Source organism: Prinia subflava, chromosome 2, assembly GCF_021018805.1.
Source record: "Prinia subflava isolate CZ2003 ecotype Zambia chromosome 2, Cam_Psub_1.2, whole genome shotgun sequence".
Taxonomy (NCBI): Eukaryota; Metazoa; Chordata; class Aves; order Passeriformes; family Cisticolidae; genus Prinia; species Prinia subflava.
In genome coordinates, this window is record NC_086248.1 from 107,594,744 (window position 1) to 107,613,362 (window position 18,619).

An 18,619-nucleotide genomic window follows, 5' to 3' on the forward strand; every position below is an offset into this window, starting at 1 on the left:
TCTAGTGGGTGTTGGTTAGCTTCCACAGCCTGGTTAAATGTTGCTCATTCCCAAGTGCCACACATCTGCTCCTCTGGGCCTTTAAATACCCTGCTGCTGCTGGTACGCTCCGTACCTTTAGGGCAGGTCTGGAGTTGGCCTTTCTGTGAAAGGTTACTCCACCTGTTTGACTCCAATGCTTAGGAAATCCAGAGTTCTCTTTCCCACAGTGCTTGTGACTCAGCAGTGTAGCTGCCCTCAAACAGAATTACTTGTCCAACAACTTAAAATGCTTTGCAAGCATTAATGAATTAGGTCTCCCAGTGTCTTGAGATGGAGAGTATTAGTGGTAGGTAAAGCAAGGCAGAGCATGAATCATGTGCAGAAGCACATTGCAAACCCTGTCCCTTGCAGCCCTGAAAGAAATTTTGACCTCATAGAACTCAACAGTAAAATCCCCCTAAATTTATTTAGTCTAGAATTTCCCCCTTGAAGTCCCATCCCTTGCTTTTTTCCTCAGGGCTGTCAAGGCCAGTTCTTGAGCCACTGCCCAGCAGCACTGAAAACCAGCTGAGCACGTTGCCTGCAGCCTGAGCATCTTTTCAAGATGCTCCTTTCACTATGGATAGAGCAACGTGCGAACTGCTGCGTGTGCGCAGGGGCCTGAGCTGCAGCCCGGGACTGGTGCACATAAAATCCCCGCTGCGAGGCTCTGCCTGCACGTCTCACGAGGTGTGGAGCCGACGTGTCTTCCTCTGTGGCTGGTGAAGAACTTTTCAGCGTCTGGCACTGGGCTTTTTACATTGCGTAAAGTTACTTCCTGCTAATCTTCCTATTCCGACATAATTAGATCACATCCACATTAGAGGCCGTTACAGGCGCCGAGTGTGCCAAAGTCCAGCATTACAGGCAGTGCTTCGCTTTGGGCCTGAATCAGCTCCCTAATATAGAGCTGTTCATTGAGGCCACTGGGAGATTGCCCAGGACTTCGGTGGGACGAGGATCACAGCCTTCAGAGGGAGTGTCTGCCTTACGAGGGTCAGGTGTCGTGAAGTCAAGCCTTTGTGTGAGGAAAGTTGTAATTTCCTTTTAAAGCTCAGTGACTCATTGAGCCGTGGCTGTGAACAATCCCACAGGATTTCCTTAGATTTGTGATACCTGAAGGTAAGCTTGGAATGGCACCCCTGGAAAAGTTCTTCGTTCAGGGACCTGATGCATTTCATTTTGAAGTCCGTGACTAAACTTTTGCTTTACTGCTGTAATGCAGATCAAGACAGTTGCATAATCATAGGGGACTGATGCTGTATTAGCCTTCAATGAACCAGTTAAAGGACTACCAGAAAAGAATCTGTCAACATGTGGAATCTGTGGTCATAAAGAATTCATAAAGCTCAGTGACCTCTTTTCACAGCAAATGAAGAGGCTAAAAGAGCCCTTTGTTCCTCCAGATTTTTATAAAAGTAGTTTCACTCCTCGAAATTAGCCAGTAAAATAAATTTGCTGCAGTTTTAGATGTAAGCCTGGACAAACTGAGTGGAAGAGTGAAATTTCATCCACTCGGCTAATCCTTTATCTAGGAGTTAAGCTTCCCTGTTGCAAGGAGAAGGACGTATCGCCTCAGTCAATCACGGATGAGTGAGCTTTTAGATAAGGCCTTTCCTATAATACACCCACAACACTTCATTTTCCTCTGGCTGCTCTGGAAGTGACCTGCCCACTTGGGCGAGTGTCGCGGGGCAGAGATAGGGACCGCGCCGTGCTGCTCGGCTGACACACATTTCGGAGCAACACATTCCAGCAGATGAACCCATTTGCACAGTTGAGTGATCTAAACTTAGAAAGCTAATTTCTCTAATTACAAAGTGAGACTGAACTCCTGTAAAGCTTTTCATCACCTGAGTGGAATGGGAATTGCGCTTCCATAATCATTTAATGTTTAGAAACTAATTAGGAAGCGTTTTGTGGGGAAGCCACACCCAGTGTTCGGCTATTTCACAAACGGAGCAGGGGAGAAAACTACCATTGATGAGAAAGTTGAGCAAGTAGCAGAGGTTAGGAGAAAGAGAACAGTTTACCCAGCGCTGAAGAGTGCATTCCTACTTTAAAGCTTCAGTTCTTCCCAGTCAGGCAATGTCTTAAAGCCATGACTTCAGACAAGCTTTCCAAATGTGACAAAAGATTTTGGAGAAGAAGATGCTGTAGTAACCAGAGCCCCAAATCCAGTTTGCTGCCACGAGCCTTTACTTTCCCTTTTCCTGGAGTGTGTTGCTTAAGAGAACTGAAATTTCAAAGCTGTGCTGTGTTTATTGTGTATGTGTATTTTGTCACTTTGAAATTCCCACCTTAGTTTTTCCGTGTATTAGAAATGTTTCATTCCCCAGGATGAAAGAAGCGAGGCACTAAATCTATTTCAGAGGATATTCTGAGAACAAATATATACATATATATATATATATATATATATATATATGGGATACTCAAAAATTACTGCAGTGAAAACCAGTAAAGTCCCTGAAAGAGTTAAAACTGTAGTAACAAAAAATGTGTCTATTGTAGAGCCTTTATGTTTTATCCAGCTGTAATTAAGTGAATCCATAACATTATTGCTTTCTGTCACAGCTTAAAATTGAGACCTTACTCTGTTCCAGAGAATAGTGCTGTTTCTCCTTCAGTTTCCTTTATTTATATGCACATAAAACCTGCTCTCTGCTTGTTTCTCTGTTAACCCTTCAAGGACCAGATGCCTCCACATTAACCTGTGAATCCGGCTGCTCTGTCCTTCACTTATCCTCCCCAGGGGTGGGATTCCTGAGCAGCAGTGATTTGATCTCAAATCCCTGCTTTCTAAAAGCAGGGGAGAGCTGAGACTATGGTTTTAGATCTGGGTTGGGGTACAGCTTATCAAGGTGGAGTAGCTTCCAGTAGGTGCAAAGACTGTGACACTGAGCAGTGCTGGCACGTCTGTCACAGACAAGATGACACTTTCATTTGATAAGCAGCAACCTTGGCTATTCTTGTCAAAGAGGCTGCCCTGCAACCTGGGCTGAGCCCCATCTCCAGTGAACAATGGGTGCTTTTAAGAGAGCTCTGAGTTTCTAGTAGTGTTTTCCTCACAGCTTTCTGCAAAGGTGCTTCTTCGAGCCAATTTTGTTGAGGAAGTGTTCAGACCAAGTTTCATTTTTTTTGTTATGACAAGAAATGTTCAATGCCTGAACTTCTCATGCAGATTGTTTTCATTGTTAATTGCATATGAAAGTATGTGTTCAATGCATTCTCAATCACAAATTATCCTGAGGGTCCAAGAATGAGATACACAGGGGTGTAATTTAGCTAAGGAAATGTCTAAAAAGGAGAAAGATGTGATTAGCAGATTTACATTTGAGTGTAAAATCCTGCCTTTGCCTGCCGTCATTCCCTGGCTGATCTAACATTCTGGGCCTTGACTTTACTTATTCCTGCGTGGGGAGTATAAGGGGAGTTTGTTCATTTGGCCTGAAGAAACTTTTAAAGACATTAAGATTTCTGAGATCCAAATTCAGCCCAAAATAGAGAAGTGCCTAAATCAAGAAGCAAAAAATTTTAGGTTAGGGATGTGTTTAAGTAACTTACTGGAGTGGCCAGTGAGTTGGGCCACAAATTTGCATGGGAGCAGTGCTGCTGATCTGCAGGGGAAACCCTTTCTTCAGGGAGTTAGGGATGTGCACCGTGGCCTCTTTTTACCTGGTCCCTTGGCACTGCCAACTCCCTGGCGGAAGGAACCTTTTTGCATCAGCTAAATGTTTTTAGATAAAGCACAGGCCATGGCGGGTGGCTGGTGTCCTTGGTTAGATAAAGATAAGGCCCTAAAGGAGAGAAAAAATGTCATTCTCCGTGTTCATCCTTTACACAAGAATGACAAAAGCCTCTGGGCCATTCTGCATGTCACAACAGTGCTACTACCTGCAGATGGGCATTGAGGACTTTTCTGTCACTGGTCATGCAGCGAGAGATCTGGCAGGACTGAGTGTTAGAGCCAGCAGCATTTGGAAGAATCTGAGCCTGCACTGATTTGGGAGGTTTGGTGTTGAAAGCTACATTTGGGACAATATTTGTATCGTCTCCCACAGTTCATGACTTGAGACTCTTCCAGACCCTCTCTGGAGTTAGCTGTGGTCAAAATGTCTGCAGCTTCCAGCAGGATAGCGGAAAATAGAGCAAATGACAAGGACTGGAATAAAAATAGTCTAGGGGCATCAGGGAGAGGGGACAAATAAAGGGACTTATTCTTGAGAGTCTGAACAAGATACAGCTCCCTGTCACCCTGCCTGTCTGGTTAAAGGTTTGTCTCTGCTCTTTCCACAGTACCTGGAAGGTTTTCCATTCCTGCCTCCCTGGCAGCTGTTTTGAGTCACAACGTTTTCAAACACACATGAGACCATTTTCTCTTCAATTGCTCCTGATCACCGCCCTGAGTCTTGGACCACTCCAGGTGTGCTGAAGAACATCCCTGATTTGTGGCACTGTGGCAGCAGGACAGCTTGGTGAAGACCTGAAAGAAAAAGAGCCTGGCTGTAGAATTGGACCCTTGAAACCAATTAATTTCTTTGAAGGTAATGGCATTACTCAGTGTGCTCCAGCTTTCTGTCTGAAAGGGGCCACAGACTCTTACAGATCCACAGTCTGTGTTGCCCTGAATTGATGAGATCTTTCCTATATATAATGATGATTTTTATTTACTGTGGCAGAGAGGAACGAATGAGGATCTGCCACAACTTGAATAGAAGCAATTCCACACCTGTCCCTTTAACTGCACGTTTGTGGTTGGCTGCCTTTTATTGTCCTCCCCGCTGTGGGGCTGCAGGGCAGTGTGTGTGTGTGTGTGTGTAAGGATTTCCCAGCCTCGTGGGTGACCCCTCATCTTGCTGCTCCGAGTGGTGGCTTCCGTGCCCTCCCTTCTCTCCAATATTTATTGGGAGCACGTGCTAAGGAATCTGTGAGGCTGCCATGCTAATGAGTGCGTGGCGTGGAGCGGGGCAGCAGATGCAAAGGGACAGGCACGTTTCCTAATGAGGGAGTCTCGAGACCCATCTGTTGAGTCTCGTGGGCCCTCAATGAGGTTTGCTGCCCGAGGTTGCCAGCGGAGGTTTTCTTTCTCTGATGCTTTTGGTTCTCAACAAGTGCAATCCTGTATAGAGCAGCGTGTCATGGGGTTAGGTTTTGTTGTTACGAGCAGATAATGTGACTTTGAAAAGAACGGCCCTGCCCCAGCTGAAAGGAGGATAACCCTCCTCTACCCCCTTCCTTCCCATCCTTCTTGCTCGGATCAATAACAGGTCCCTAGGCACAAAGCCTGCATTCTTTTATTCTCAAATTAGAGCAGCTGCAGCAGCAACACCACAGCTCATTGGAAACCTATTAGCTTTTGAAAGACTTAATCCAGTTTGAAAATAACTAGTGTTTCTCAATCCTCCACGCACTCACTCCCGTAAGAGGCAATATTCTTAGGCTGCATTGACAGCGGACTGGGCTTATTATTATAATAACCTGCATCTCTCTCCCTGTCCCAAAGGGGCAACAAAGAAGGCAAAATGTCACTTTCCCAGCTTCACAGGGCCTAAGAACATTGGATTTACTCTGCCTTATCACACCCTGTCACTGGGCTCTGCCGCCTCCCGTCCTGCCTTCAGTGGTGACTGATGTCTTGTGATTCACTCTCCAATTTCATAGTTTTTAAGGCCAGAGGGGCTATTATGATAATCTATTTGACCTCCTGCACAACACATTAGAATTTCATCCTAGGTGGGATAAAAGCTGGGAGCAGCTGGATTCTTTGATGTGGCTCTGTTGGGCAGCAGTGGAAATTTGGGGGTTTCTGGGGGTACTCTTTGCTATAAGGGGAGTTTGATTTTTTCCCTTTTATTAAAGCACCTGAAGCACAGAGCTTTGTGAATGGGAGCATATGCAGCAAATGCCTTGCTTTGGAGGTAGGGGAGCTGATTTTACTTGCAAAGGGTTTGCTCCCCTGTCTTGGTTTATTGTTTAGCTTTTGTATCTCCCCTTTACTCAGGATCTCCCTTCAGAAGCACTTTAGGATAATTATTCCCATTTTAAAGGTGGGGCTCTGAGCTTCAAAGATGTTTAGGCCTTAAATGCCTTGCGAATACCATGGCGGTGAGGAAATAAAGTTTTCTTGAACAGGATCCTCAATTTCATGCCCCAAGTCACACTGGAAATCTGTAGAAGATGAGGGAGCTTGTTTTCTCATTTGAGTCACAGCCTAGTGTATTTGCAGGGACATCTTTCTCTGCTCAGACTTTTGCTGTGCTGTGCCAGCCCTAAACCTTTCCTGTCAGTGCTGCCAACTGTTATCATTAGTGTTGGTGCAGATCCTTTGCCAGAGGTGGCAGGGGTGGGACCACCAACTGATTCCTGAAGGCCACTGAACAGCAACAGCTTTTGATTTCTGCTGACCTGGACCAGATTCAGTGTGGTGACCTAGAGCTAAGGGGCTCAGTATCTCATTACTAATCCCTTGAGCTAGCCAATTCCTTCCACCAAGTCAATGTTTTCTAAAGTGTTAAAAGACTTTTCCTGCCTGCCTGCCCATTAAATCCTGCTCTTCTGTCCGTGTCCTTGGATCAGCCTAATCACTGGAGTGGATCAGTTTCAAGTTTTAATGATGCAAGCTGTGGTCCTGACAATGCAGAAGATGGCAGGCAGCGCAGCTGAGGCAGGCTCTGCTCTGGGGCTCTGCTTTGGGGTAACCCTGACGTGCTGCTTTTGTAATGCTTTGCCAGCTGGGATACAGGGTGTTTCCTGCCTTTGGCTTATTTGTCTGACTTTTACTATTGATGTGTGTTTCTAGATACTTTTTATAAAAAGGAAAAGAAACCATGTGTTTTTCTGAATTGTCCATTGGCATTGTGCTTTGGGTGTAAGTAATAATTTTCTTGGGTGATATTTTAACCTTCTCATTTTCCTAGATGGGGAATTTGGCTTTGCAGAAAGAACTACAAGGAACACCATCGCTGTGTTTAATGCATCTTTATTATTGAAGTCTTATATCTTAGAGATACAGAGAAATGTGTTTTGAGAGAGTGTGTACAGAAAACCCCATTAGAATCAGCAATAGCCTCATCCACATGCACCTAGCAGGAAACAGCTTCCATTTGCTTAATTTTAGATTGAACACACAGCAGTTTACAAGTCCCACATATGTGACTCCTCTGCCAGCAAAGCTTCTTCATAATTTTTATAGACTTTTTATTTAGACTTCATAATTCATGTACAACGGTGGACATGCACGTTCTGTCATGTATATGTGTTTTTCTCCTCATATACATATATATATGAATGAAAAAGGGAAGTTATTCTCAGATATTTCAGTTACTTATCCCTGGTAACAGTTTTCTTAATATTTACTGTGGTAAAATGGGCATGGCTGTGTTTTTATGAGGAATCTTTTTCTTCTTGCAAAGTAGGAACACTTCCCCCCACTGCTTATGTGCACATAGGCACTTGATACAAATTTCCCTCACCAATTTTTTCTTAAAAATTATTCATGGAGAGCAATTCTGCCTTTGACTGCATATAATAGACTAGGCTGCAGATGAAAAGAGCAAGAACCTCAAGGTTCTGCACTTGCTCTTCTGGAAGGAGCTCAGTATCTGCTGAGTGATACTAAGCACATTTTACTTACTTACTTTTGGTCAGTGGATCAGGATAGTCTAATTCTAGGCTATCTTATTAGGAATCTTCTCAAAATAGTTAATTAATCTCCAGAATCTCAGGGTACTGCTCCTTTCTAGTGCTGGTGATGTCAGTTAATGCTCTGTTACCGTTTGAAGCCAAGTTCTTAATGTGGAGCTTGACATGAAGGCCCGTGTCTAGCAAAGACTCAGAAGCAGAATCTGACAGTGCCCTTCCTCTTGCTAGCACTTTGTTTATGTGAATTGTTTCCCAAGTTAACTGCTGTGGCCTAACCCCAAAGAAGAGAAGATCTAATCTCTGATTGTCCTCTGGGACCATCCCTGCAAGGTCCTTGAAGAATATATCCTGTTTCCTAGTCAAAGAGTCAATCCAAGGATGTGTCCTGGCTTCTCTTCTCATTTGAAGATTGTTTACCTGTTATTTAGGAACTGTGTTTTGTCTATGGACTATTCCTAGTGCGGTCGCATTGTGGTGCTGGTTGGAGAAGGAGGAAGGATTAAAATGGCACAGACTCTACATTCAGCATCACATATTGCATGCAGAAGGATTTACAGTCATTTTGCAATTGCACCAAAGTCCAGTCAGCCCGTGGAGGCTGCAGGAATTCTGCCAGTGGTGGAAGACAGCGTGAGTCTGCAATAAATATTGAGAGAATTCCTAATTACCTGCTCTGATGATGCTTCAGAGCAGCATGGTATATGTTAGGGGGTATCAGATGTGACACAAAATACTGAGCATTTCAGGATGATGCTAAAATGACAGCAATTCAAGGATCAAATTGGGTATGAGTGTCAATATTCAAACCCAGCAGTAGCAAACAGAATGCTCTCATTTACACCATCTGGGATTACAGTTTGGACATTTTATTAGAGTATGAAGTGGTCACTCATTGTTCAGAGAGATTTTTCCTTTAAGGGAGACAACCAGTGCTGAAGAGCTGAAAGCACTGAGTTGTGTTCATTTGGATTAAAAATAGGTATTTTGGGCCAGCAGAGCTTCAAAATAAGCTTCAAAATTCTCAAACCAAACAGTTTTCCTTTTGGTAGCCGAAAAGGAAACCGCACATCCAGGAGGAATGTAGATCAAAGCAAACTCTGCAAATGATGCAGAAACACATAAAATAACAAACAAGGCTGGTGGGAAGAGGGGAGCTTTTGTAAGTAGATAGGTCTGTTCATGTTACACTGAAACCAAAGGCAAGATTGCTGAAGAAGATACTGGACAGGGGTATATAAGGGTATAGATTTTTCTCCTCAAAGGAATTTTCCAGCCTGTTTTTGCATTTCCATTGTATTTGCAAAGTAACAAATGAGGGGCATATTCAGCAGCAGATCTCACTGATACCAACTTTTGCCTTTCACCACCCTATCTCATCTCTTACTTTCCTTCTCTTTTTAGTTTTCCCTGAGCCTCCCTCTGCCAAAGTCTGTGGCAGAACGTTTGTTCCACTGCTCACCCATAAAGCTCTTAAATCACATCTTCGAGTTATCCTCCATAACTAAACTTACAATATTTAGGTAGTTTACCTTTCATACTTGCAGAACAGAACAATTCTGAATGTATCTACTATTACCTCTTTACACCGGAATGCATTTGTTTAGGATTTTATGTCTCAGACTACAAATCTACCTCAGAACTGTTTTTAACAGGAAAAATAATATTGCTAAATAGTTTTAAACTCCTTGTTTCACTTATGCGTAAGTGACTGTGTTGCTGCAATAACCAATTTTAAAAACAGAGTTGATAGGGATTTGATAATTGTTGCAATGAAGTAATTCTTCAGCTGAATGATTTGTCCAGTCCTTTCTTGGATGCATCTTCATGAAGTGATGGGCATGTAACTCCTGAACCCCCCGGGGTTTTGTTTCTTACAATTCTCCATACAAGAGGAAGGACCTTGCAGAAGGGAGAAGGATTTCTTTGTCCAACAGCCAAGAGGAGCTGAGATTTTGGGGATAGCTGTGTTCCCTCCTGTGGATCTTGCAGATATCTCCATTTTTCTTTTGTGTTTCCAGCTCTTCCATGTGCCTCTCCAGCTGAAGAAGTTGAGGTACCTCACCTCTGGTAGAAAACAGCTCTTTCCTTGTGCAGGAGGTCATTTATTTCATCTAGGCCAGCAAGTGGAAAGGCAACATTTCTTCATGAGCTGCATTCCTTTACACAGAGAACGTGTCCCTTACCTCTCATCCCCCCCACACTAATTTTGAAAGCACCCTGGTCCATACTGCTGGAGTAGAGTGGGTTCCCAGGGCTCTATAGATTCAAGGACGGAATTGACATTGCCTGGTAGTCATAAAGATTTGATTTCCTTCTTCCTTTCCATTTTTTGTTGTTGTTTTTTCTTTTATAGGTAGACAGCCCCTTTTCTCTCTGCTTCGCAGAGCAGCCGTTCATCAGGAAGGGCAGGCCCCACTGCACCCATCCTGTGCAGGTCACTGGAGACACATTTCACCCTCCCATTGTCCCCTGGGCGGTGCACAAACGGTGCCTGCTCCTTGTGGAGAGGCCAGGGGGCTGCAGGAATGCTGCTCTTCTGAAGACTCTCACTGGGATAACTCAGGGGTGGGTGGAAAACAATGTTTTCCCACTGTACCAATTGAGCCTTGTTTGCACCAGACAGAGATTTCCTCTAGCAATGTTTTATTTCTCCAGGACTCCGGAATTGTTTGCCCGTGCTTTGAACTTCTTTTTTTAAGTGGCCACTTTTAGCCTGAATGGAGCCCAGTGAAAGTTTGAGCTCTGTATCCGGGGAAGCTCCTCTCTGCGTGAGCACTGGACCCGTCAGCAGGCTCCAAGCCTGGGACTGCCAGACAAAGGCACAGCCTGCAGCAAAAGGGATGTTTGTACTGTGGCCAGAGTAGGCTTCCTTAAAAATAATAGCAAGGGTAAACACTATCAATTCACGAGTTAGATGCCTGTGAAAAACCAGCAGCCCGTCTGCTAACTCATTAAGAAGGGAAATAAGAATTGACAGTTCACTGTGCTGTGATTCTAAGCATGATGTTTCCCTGAGAAAGAGTGCCTGCAGTCACTGATGGCAAGATTTGTTGCTGTCCAGAAGTTTGTACATGGGCTGGTTTTAGGTTGTTTAAACCTATCCACGTCAAATGACAAAATGCAAAGCTATCAGACCTGACCTGGCAAAATGGAGCTGGCGTTCCAAAAAGAGTATGTCCACTCAGTGACTTCTGTTATTCTACTCAAATGTGAGCTTTGTATTTGTGACTATATTTTTTGTGACAGGTAACAAAAAATGTGGGATGTTTTGTTGAAGGAGGATTATCCCAAACCCAAGTTAGCTTTGCCAGATTTATTCCCAAGGAGATGCCTTCCAAATACAGAATAAATTCCCATGTGTGACCTGCTTCATTCTTGGTAGATATATGGACAGCAGATCTGAAATTTGAACTCTATATCCAGTGGCTAACATGGTGATGCTGGTCACCAGAGGAAGAAATGCTTTGGGCTTTCCCAGTTTTGGGAGGAAGTTTATTGGTGGCAGAAAGTTGAAGAGACCTTGATGAAAGGGATGGGGTAGACCAACTCTAAAGCCAATTGGACAGTCTCTGAATAATTTTATAGAGAGTATTTCAAAGTTTCTAGGAAATCTCTCATTGAGTCCAAGAAGTTTTATATGTCCCAGTGTTTATCTGGCTGCAGATATATGGGAAGTCACCTTGGAATTTGTTTAAGAACAGCAAACAAACAGCTTCCAGTAAGATTGTGATGGTTGTGTTTTGCACTGATAACTGGGATCAGAAATCAACTACATTAATCAGGAGATTAAAACTGAATTTAAGTAGTTGAGGCAGAATAGTGGCATAGAGAGATAAAGTAAATCAAAGTGAGTTAGAAAACCTGCTTAGGAATAAGCACTTAGCCTGGACCTTACACAGAAACAATCCAGGCAGGAAATGAAATATATACTTTAACATGAAACTGAAGACATCAATTGTCTGAGGTTCTTTTGCTGAAATGCCTTGTTGTGTGCAAGGCTTTCAAGGCTGGTCTTTCATTCTGGTGACTCAAACAGTGTTGATAAACATAGCTTGAAAATTGATCCAAAAGGACCTGTGGGGTCTTTATTTTGCACACTTTTCATCAGGACCCAGCTTTCTAAAACAAATGATTAAATATTTGATAACTTTGACCACAATTAAAACTGATTAGTCTTTAATTCAAGGTTTTTATAAAGTAAGTAAACAGTTTTCCCCAAACTTCCAGAGACTCAGAAGTCCATAAAGATCCCTAAGAATTAGGAACAGCTGCTTTTACATAAGTGTTAATATAGCTATTGCTTTTATTACAGTGTGGTTCCTTCACTGTATCTCTTCTGCTTACATATGTTAGCACAAGAGTCTTTTTCTCACTCAAACCAGTCGTTGGCGTTTTGGCAACAAAAAGCTATAATCATAAAAAATTTTGTATAAGCAGCATGTTCACAATTCAAGCCCTGTGTTTGAGAGATTTCTGACAACTCTTAGCTTGAAAGGGACGGGTTTTAAACAAGGAAAATGCTGTGAATATCACTGTACTGTGGAGAAGTCAGTGACATAAGGAGGAAAGCAATAGGGAAACACAAACACTGCCCTATCAGATAAGATAGCCAGTGTGATAACATTTGTGGTCAGTATAAGGAGAAAAGAAATTAGAAGGCAATTAATTATTTTCCTAAATTAAAAAAGTATCCCAAGCCTTTTGTTAGTCATTTGGATGAGAATCACAGGACTTGATAACCCTGTAGTTGTACCTTGTCATAAATAACACTAATTTGTTTTGAAGTGCAGCATTTGTGGTTTCCTGGTTGCTTTTCTGGCAGAGAGTTCCACAGATTATTTATTCATATTGAGAGTTTTCTTAAATCACTTAAAAATATAATCTTTCTCAAATATAAACCCTAGGACATACCCCACTGACAGAACTTTGTCTTCTGCTAGGAGAGAGGCTGAAGAGGACACAGCTCACTTTCTGTACGTTTGATCTGTTGTGTAACTCTCACATAATTTTCTTTAGTAATCATAATCCTGGTGTTCTCAGCCTTTTTTTCCCAGACGTTTCTTTAAGCTTCCTAGGCACTTCACTTGCCAGTCTCTGGACCTCCCTTGTTTCTGCTCTTCTCCCTTTCCTGTGGATTCAGGATTTCAGACAAGGAACTTATATATGGACACTACGATCCTAGGAAAGCAATAAAATATATACAAAATGCCCACCTATTATAAACAACTGTCTAGACAAGACTTTACAGCACTTACCTCATCCATGGCTCTTATTTTTTAGGTTTCAGACTATCAAAGTACAAATATAGTGAATTCTATTGCTCAGAAAGTGATGGCTTGGTTGAGCCATGTAGGTGTCTTATGCTGCTGCTACTTGATAATTATGTCTGAGTGAAAAATAAAGGTATCAAAATGACAGAAGAGCTGCAGCACTGAGCGTGACTTTTCAGCCTAAGCACGATCTTTGGTGTTGCTGCTGGAGGTAAGTTCACAATGAGTCATAGCATGGTGGTACTCAAAATCTGTTGGTTCAGGGCCTGTGGTCTTCTACAGGATGATCACATTGCAATTTAAGAGTTTCCTGTACATTTGGGTGTCTTTAATTCTGGATTACGTGTTTCAGGAAGGCTTTCACTCTCCATATTTCAGCGTGTCTTGCTGCTGACACTGAGCACTGAGCAGTGTGAATGGCTCATGTCAAGGGATCTTGGTCTGTGGTGAAAGAACAGGAACAAGCCCAGTACATGCAGAACAACTGGCTTTTGTTTACTGAGTCAAAGCTGCAAAAATGTAAAGGGAGCAAAAGCTGAAATCACAGGACATAAAAATCATGGAGTGGGAATGGAAAAGGAGAATCAACATTTGAGGGTTGTTCTGTATGAAGCAGAGACCTGGTCTGAGGGAAAGACACAAATCATTCTTCCAAAACCTTTTGATGCAAGGACCCCTTGTTTCAAGTTTGGATTTGAGGCTCTTGGAGGGGGAAATATTATTCATCAGGAAGTATTCCTCAACATCTTCCCTCCCTCTCAACTTTCTGCCTGGTTCATCAAAGACAAAAAGTGGCTTTACATGATGATAAATTTTCTCTCAGACTGCCAGCTGAAGCCAGGAAGTTTCCTCTCTGTTGTCAGAGAGAAAAGCTTCGTTGCAGGAAAAGCTTTCTTAAATTTTATTCTTAAAAAAAATTGCACTCAACATTCCTGGTGGAGACTTCCCACTTATTGGAAGCTACTGCTTTCTTGAAAAACCTTTGGTCTTTTAGAGCATTTTAAAACATACTCTTAGGAAATGCTGTATTGCTGCGGGGCATCTGGCTTGTAATCAGTCAGTGCTTTCAGTCGAACTCTTCCGTCATGACACCGACCCAGAGCATGCCTGGTGTGGTCCTGGGGAGCCATGTGCCTTATATGTCCATTGCAACTTGCAGGAGGTCAAGTAGGGGGAAGCCAAAGGATTTGTGCAAATGGTGGAGCCAAGCAGAAGGTCAGGGATGGCATTTTGTGGCCATGGGAAAGAGACAGCTCCTTCTCCTGGGTCGGGATGAGTCTCTGTCAGTGCTGAGTCCCAAAGACTCACGGGGCTCCCGTGGCTGGCACCCAGTGTTCTTAATTTTGTGGTGAATAAAAGCCCTGAAAGCACATAATTTAATCCGCCTGAAGATAATTGCTGAAGTAAATCATTCTCTCGTTTAAAGAATAAATCTTCAGCAAGTTTCAAGAGAGCCTACAGCACTGCTGATTTTAATCATTACTCTGCATAGGGAAGTGTCTATACTGCTCAGTGTTTCCAAAGCAGCAGTGCTGCTATTAAAAATCAGGCTTGGGTTTAGAAGCTGTCACAACTCAAACTAAGCTTTTTTGGGAATTCCTGAATTCACAGCTGGAAGGGAAGAGGCCTGGTGAGCAGAGACCCCGCTTCCCTCTGTGGATTTAGCTCACCAGTGAGCTGCACTGCCACTTGGTGCCTCAGTTGCCGTGTCCGAAGGCGGGGTTCTGTGGTCAGCACTCTGTGGTGCACTGGCATTCTGGAGGGGAGCAGTGCTCCAGGAAAGATGGGTGTTTGGGGTTTTCTGCTGTTGCTGGGATGTTGCTGGAATACGGGTTGCATATGACAGGAAATGTGCTGTGGTGTGTCAGGCTGTACCACAGAGAGCAATTCCAGTCAATGGTGGGTGATTTTTATCAGACTGCCCTGTGGTCATCCCGTGGGTTCCCCAGGGCTCTGCTGGGCAGTTGCTCCTCTATAGCATGTCCTGCTTTGGTTGGAATTTTTCAGGGTTTTGGCTGGTCCACAGGGGATTTTCTTTGAGGGTGTGAAAAGGATCGGTTTGGGTGAGACGCATTCTAGCAAAGCAGGAATTACACTGGTCAGCTGAGGTCTGCAGAGTCTTGCTTCACTAAACCTCCCTGCCCTTCATCTGGGAGCTGTGCTGGGGCAGAGGTGGTTCCCTGCAGAGGCAGGATGTGGGCTGGAATGACCAGCTAAGGTGTTCCAACCACGGGTGAGGTAGGATTTGGATACACTACAGCTTCTTTCGAGGCTTGAGGGTTCAATTAGCTCTTGGCAATTTAGTGGCTCCTGTGATTGCACTCTCGATTCCCTGGCTGGCTAGTTAAAAGGTGTCCTGCTAATTTATGATACTACAGTTAAATAACAGAGAATTTGAACCATTTGTGCATGGATCCATTATGGATTGCAGGCAGGTTCCTGCTACTTAACCATTTTTTTCCTGTCCAGTAGCTGAACTCCAGAGAAAGCTGGCAATTCTGATATTCTCCCATATTTTTGTTGGTTGTTTTTTTTTTCCTTTTCTTGGAGTTCACTTGAAGGTTTTGTCTTTAGGAGGAATGGACCCTGCTCTGGTCTTTTCAGTTGCAAATAATCCCATTTCTCTCTGTCTTCCAAACTGGGAAGTCTGTACTGCTCTTTTGAAGCTGATTGTAGAGCTGAAAAAGAAATGCATACAGTGTTTGGCACAGCAGCATTTGAATGGTTTTAAGTGGTTGGAAATTAATTCGCTGTGCCATTTAAGCTACTTTGAAGAAGAGATCTAGCTACATTTTATTTTGGTTGTATTTTGTATGAAATGTGTGGGGTTATTGGAACCAGATATATCAGATATGTCAGTGCTAGGCTGATGTACGCCAGTTAAAAATGTGCCCCCTGGCACATGGAATTGAAAGCTGGGGGTTTTCTCAGGCACAGATTCCACCAAGCCCCCTCAATCTGAGGTACTCCAGCTGCTGGGTTTGTAACTGTGTGTAACAGATATGGAAGCACTGGGTCCCAGTGCCATTTCTGTCAAGTCATCAAGCCTTAGAACTTGCTTTTGTCTGAAGCAAAGTATTTGTTAGATGTTATTAGACAGGACTTTATTGTGGGGTAAATCAGGGCTTGTTTAATTGGTAAATATCACAGAATGGCTTGGGTTGGGGGAGAATAGTCAAACCCCCTTGCAAGGAGCAGAGGCATCTTCAACCAGATCAGGTTGCTCAGAGCCCCCTGCAGCCTCACCTTGAGTGGTCCCAGGGATGGGGCAAGCACAGCTCCTCTGGGCAAAATGTGCCAGTATTTCACCACCCTCACTGTAAAAAAGTCTTCTTCTTATCCAGCCTAAATCTCTTTTACTTTCTTGGTGAGTGTGGGATATGTTTAACTCCAAAAGTGGCGAGGTTGCAGACAGTATGTCGTGAATTGTTTTACTGTGTCCGTGTTACCAGAATATACATAAATCATACAAGTATAGAGTCTCACAAGCACAAGGTTTCACAGGCAAAAACATTCTTACAAATTTTCATTTGCAGAAAATCTTGGGAGCTTTTGTCTTTGTTCAAAGTTAAAAAAAAAAAAAAGTAATCAACTTGGAGCATTTATAAATCAGCCTCCAAAGAATAAACTGTAAAAGAAACAGTGTGACATTTCCAGCTATCTTTAGAGGGAGGTCCATTCAACAATGCATTTCAGGTGACAAAACACAAATATGATGCACGGTGCCAAATGGAAGGAAAGAATAGACCCTCTGCTGCTGGGAATAGAAGAAGACTGTAGTAATGTGATTATGGTAATGGTCAACAAGTCATAGTCTCCTGCTTTTGTTCACTGTAATTAACTTCTTGGAATGGCACAGTCGCTTTCTCTGTGCTCATCAGATGGCCCTGCCTTTGTGTCCGCAGTCTGTTATTTCTCCTGCAGGGACTGCAAGCCTCCAAGTGCATTACTAAATGAATTCATTGCTGGAACAAAGATTCAGTAGTAGAATAGAGATTGATATCTTTTGTTGTCAGACATTCAATACCATATAGCAATCCAATTACTTAAGCTGTTTCTATCAGTCTTATTACGGCTCACTATTGAGGCATGCTTTAAAGCTGGATAATTCTGTCTTGCAAGAATGTAGTGGAACAGATTAGAGCTTTAATGAGAAGGCTTTCTGTGGGCTAGGGCACTTCCATTGTATGTGTTGGGATTGAGGAATCATACCTAGGCAAAGGCCCGGAGTCATTGTTGCAAAGAGTGATCAAAGGGAAGCCTGAAATCTGTACAATTGCTTTAAGAAATTTTACGGGTTATAAAAAAATAAGACAAAAACTGGCAAAGTTTCTGTCTGCTATTCTCTATCTGTTGAGAATCTGTGTTTCACTGGGAAAAGGAAATTACTTATTGGAATTCAGATTGTGGAAGGGACATGTCATTTTGTGTTTGAACTTTTCCTCCACTGTGCTATGGGTCAAAATCTGTGCTTTGCTGTAGCATTTTAGGAATGTTGGCAGTATGGATTCAGCACAAGCCTTATTTGCATACAACTTCCCGGGGTGGGTGTTTGGAGAGGAGGGGTTTCTAGTGCACAAACACATAGAAGGCTTTGATAACTGCAGGTGAATGAGGAAGGATTAGACCAGCACCTCAGCCTGGCCAGGTTTTGCATCCTCACTCCTGCTCTCTGCAGCACAAAGCAGGTATGGATTGAACCCCAAGGCAGCAGGGAGTGGAGCTGGAGTGTCAGTAAGATCTCAAAACTGAGCCTGGAGAGAAATGGAGAAAAACTATTTTACCTTGGAAAAAGCAACAAATAAATCTATCTACTTAGCAAATATTATTTTTTGAGATTGTATATGTAAATCACACCTAAGTTTATTGTGTGAAACACAAGCAGTAGAAACTTGGGAGATGCCAGACTGAATGTGTATGTCCAGCAAGTCAATCTGGCTGCTTCTTGAATGTAGGATTTCTGATGGACTTTTGAAGTGGGATGAAACACTTCAGCTCTCTCTCAGGCCTCAGCAGAAACATCTGTGCTTTGTGTCAACACAGTGTGACCAGAAGAACCTGAGAACTGCTGAGGCTGAAGTAAGCTGGAAACACAGATTAGAGTGCTTCTCTATGGAATACACACAGCTGGGGTCATTTAAGAACACGAGTATTTCTAAACTTGTCTGAATTTCCACCTGTCTAGGTCGCTCTTCCTAAATAACTGAGGTTTATTTTTTGGTGTGATAAATACACCAAAGCAAACACTCCTTGGTGTGAATGGCAAAGCTATGTAATTTCCACAGGACAACTGATGTCCAGCAGTCTGAGGGTATTGCCTGTTTTTCCTGGATGCAAAAAAAGTGTAGGATTTATAATTTCATTATAGTAAGGCTGATTTTCCATTTCTTAAGGTGGTTTTACACTATCAACAGCTAAATATTTCCTCCTTGGGGATGAAGTTACAAAGTGTTGCCAATGCACACATTGTCTGCCTGTAACATTTCCAAAGTATTATTTAGAAGAACAGCAATTATAAAGACATTCTCCAAAGGAAATGATATTTGAGTTAGGATAAGGATGTGGGAGCGTGAACATAAGTCTGAGGAGCACCTGAAAGTTTATCTGTGCATTTAGATTTGTTTTCAGAGAGTGTTTGCGTTCCTGTCTGCAGAGCACGAGCACTGATTTTCTTCAACAATAAA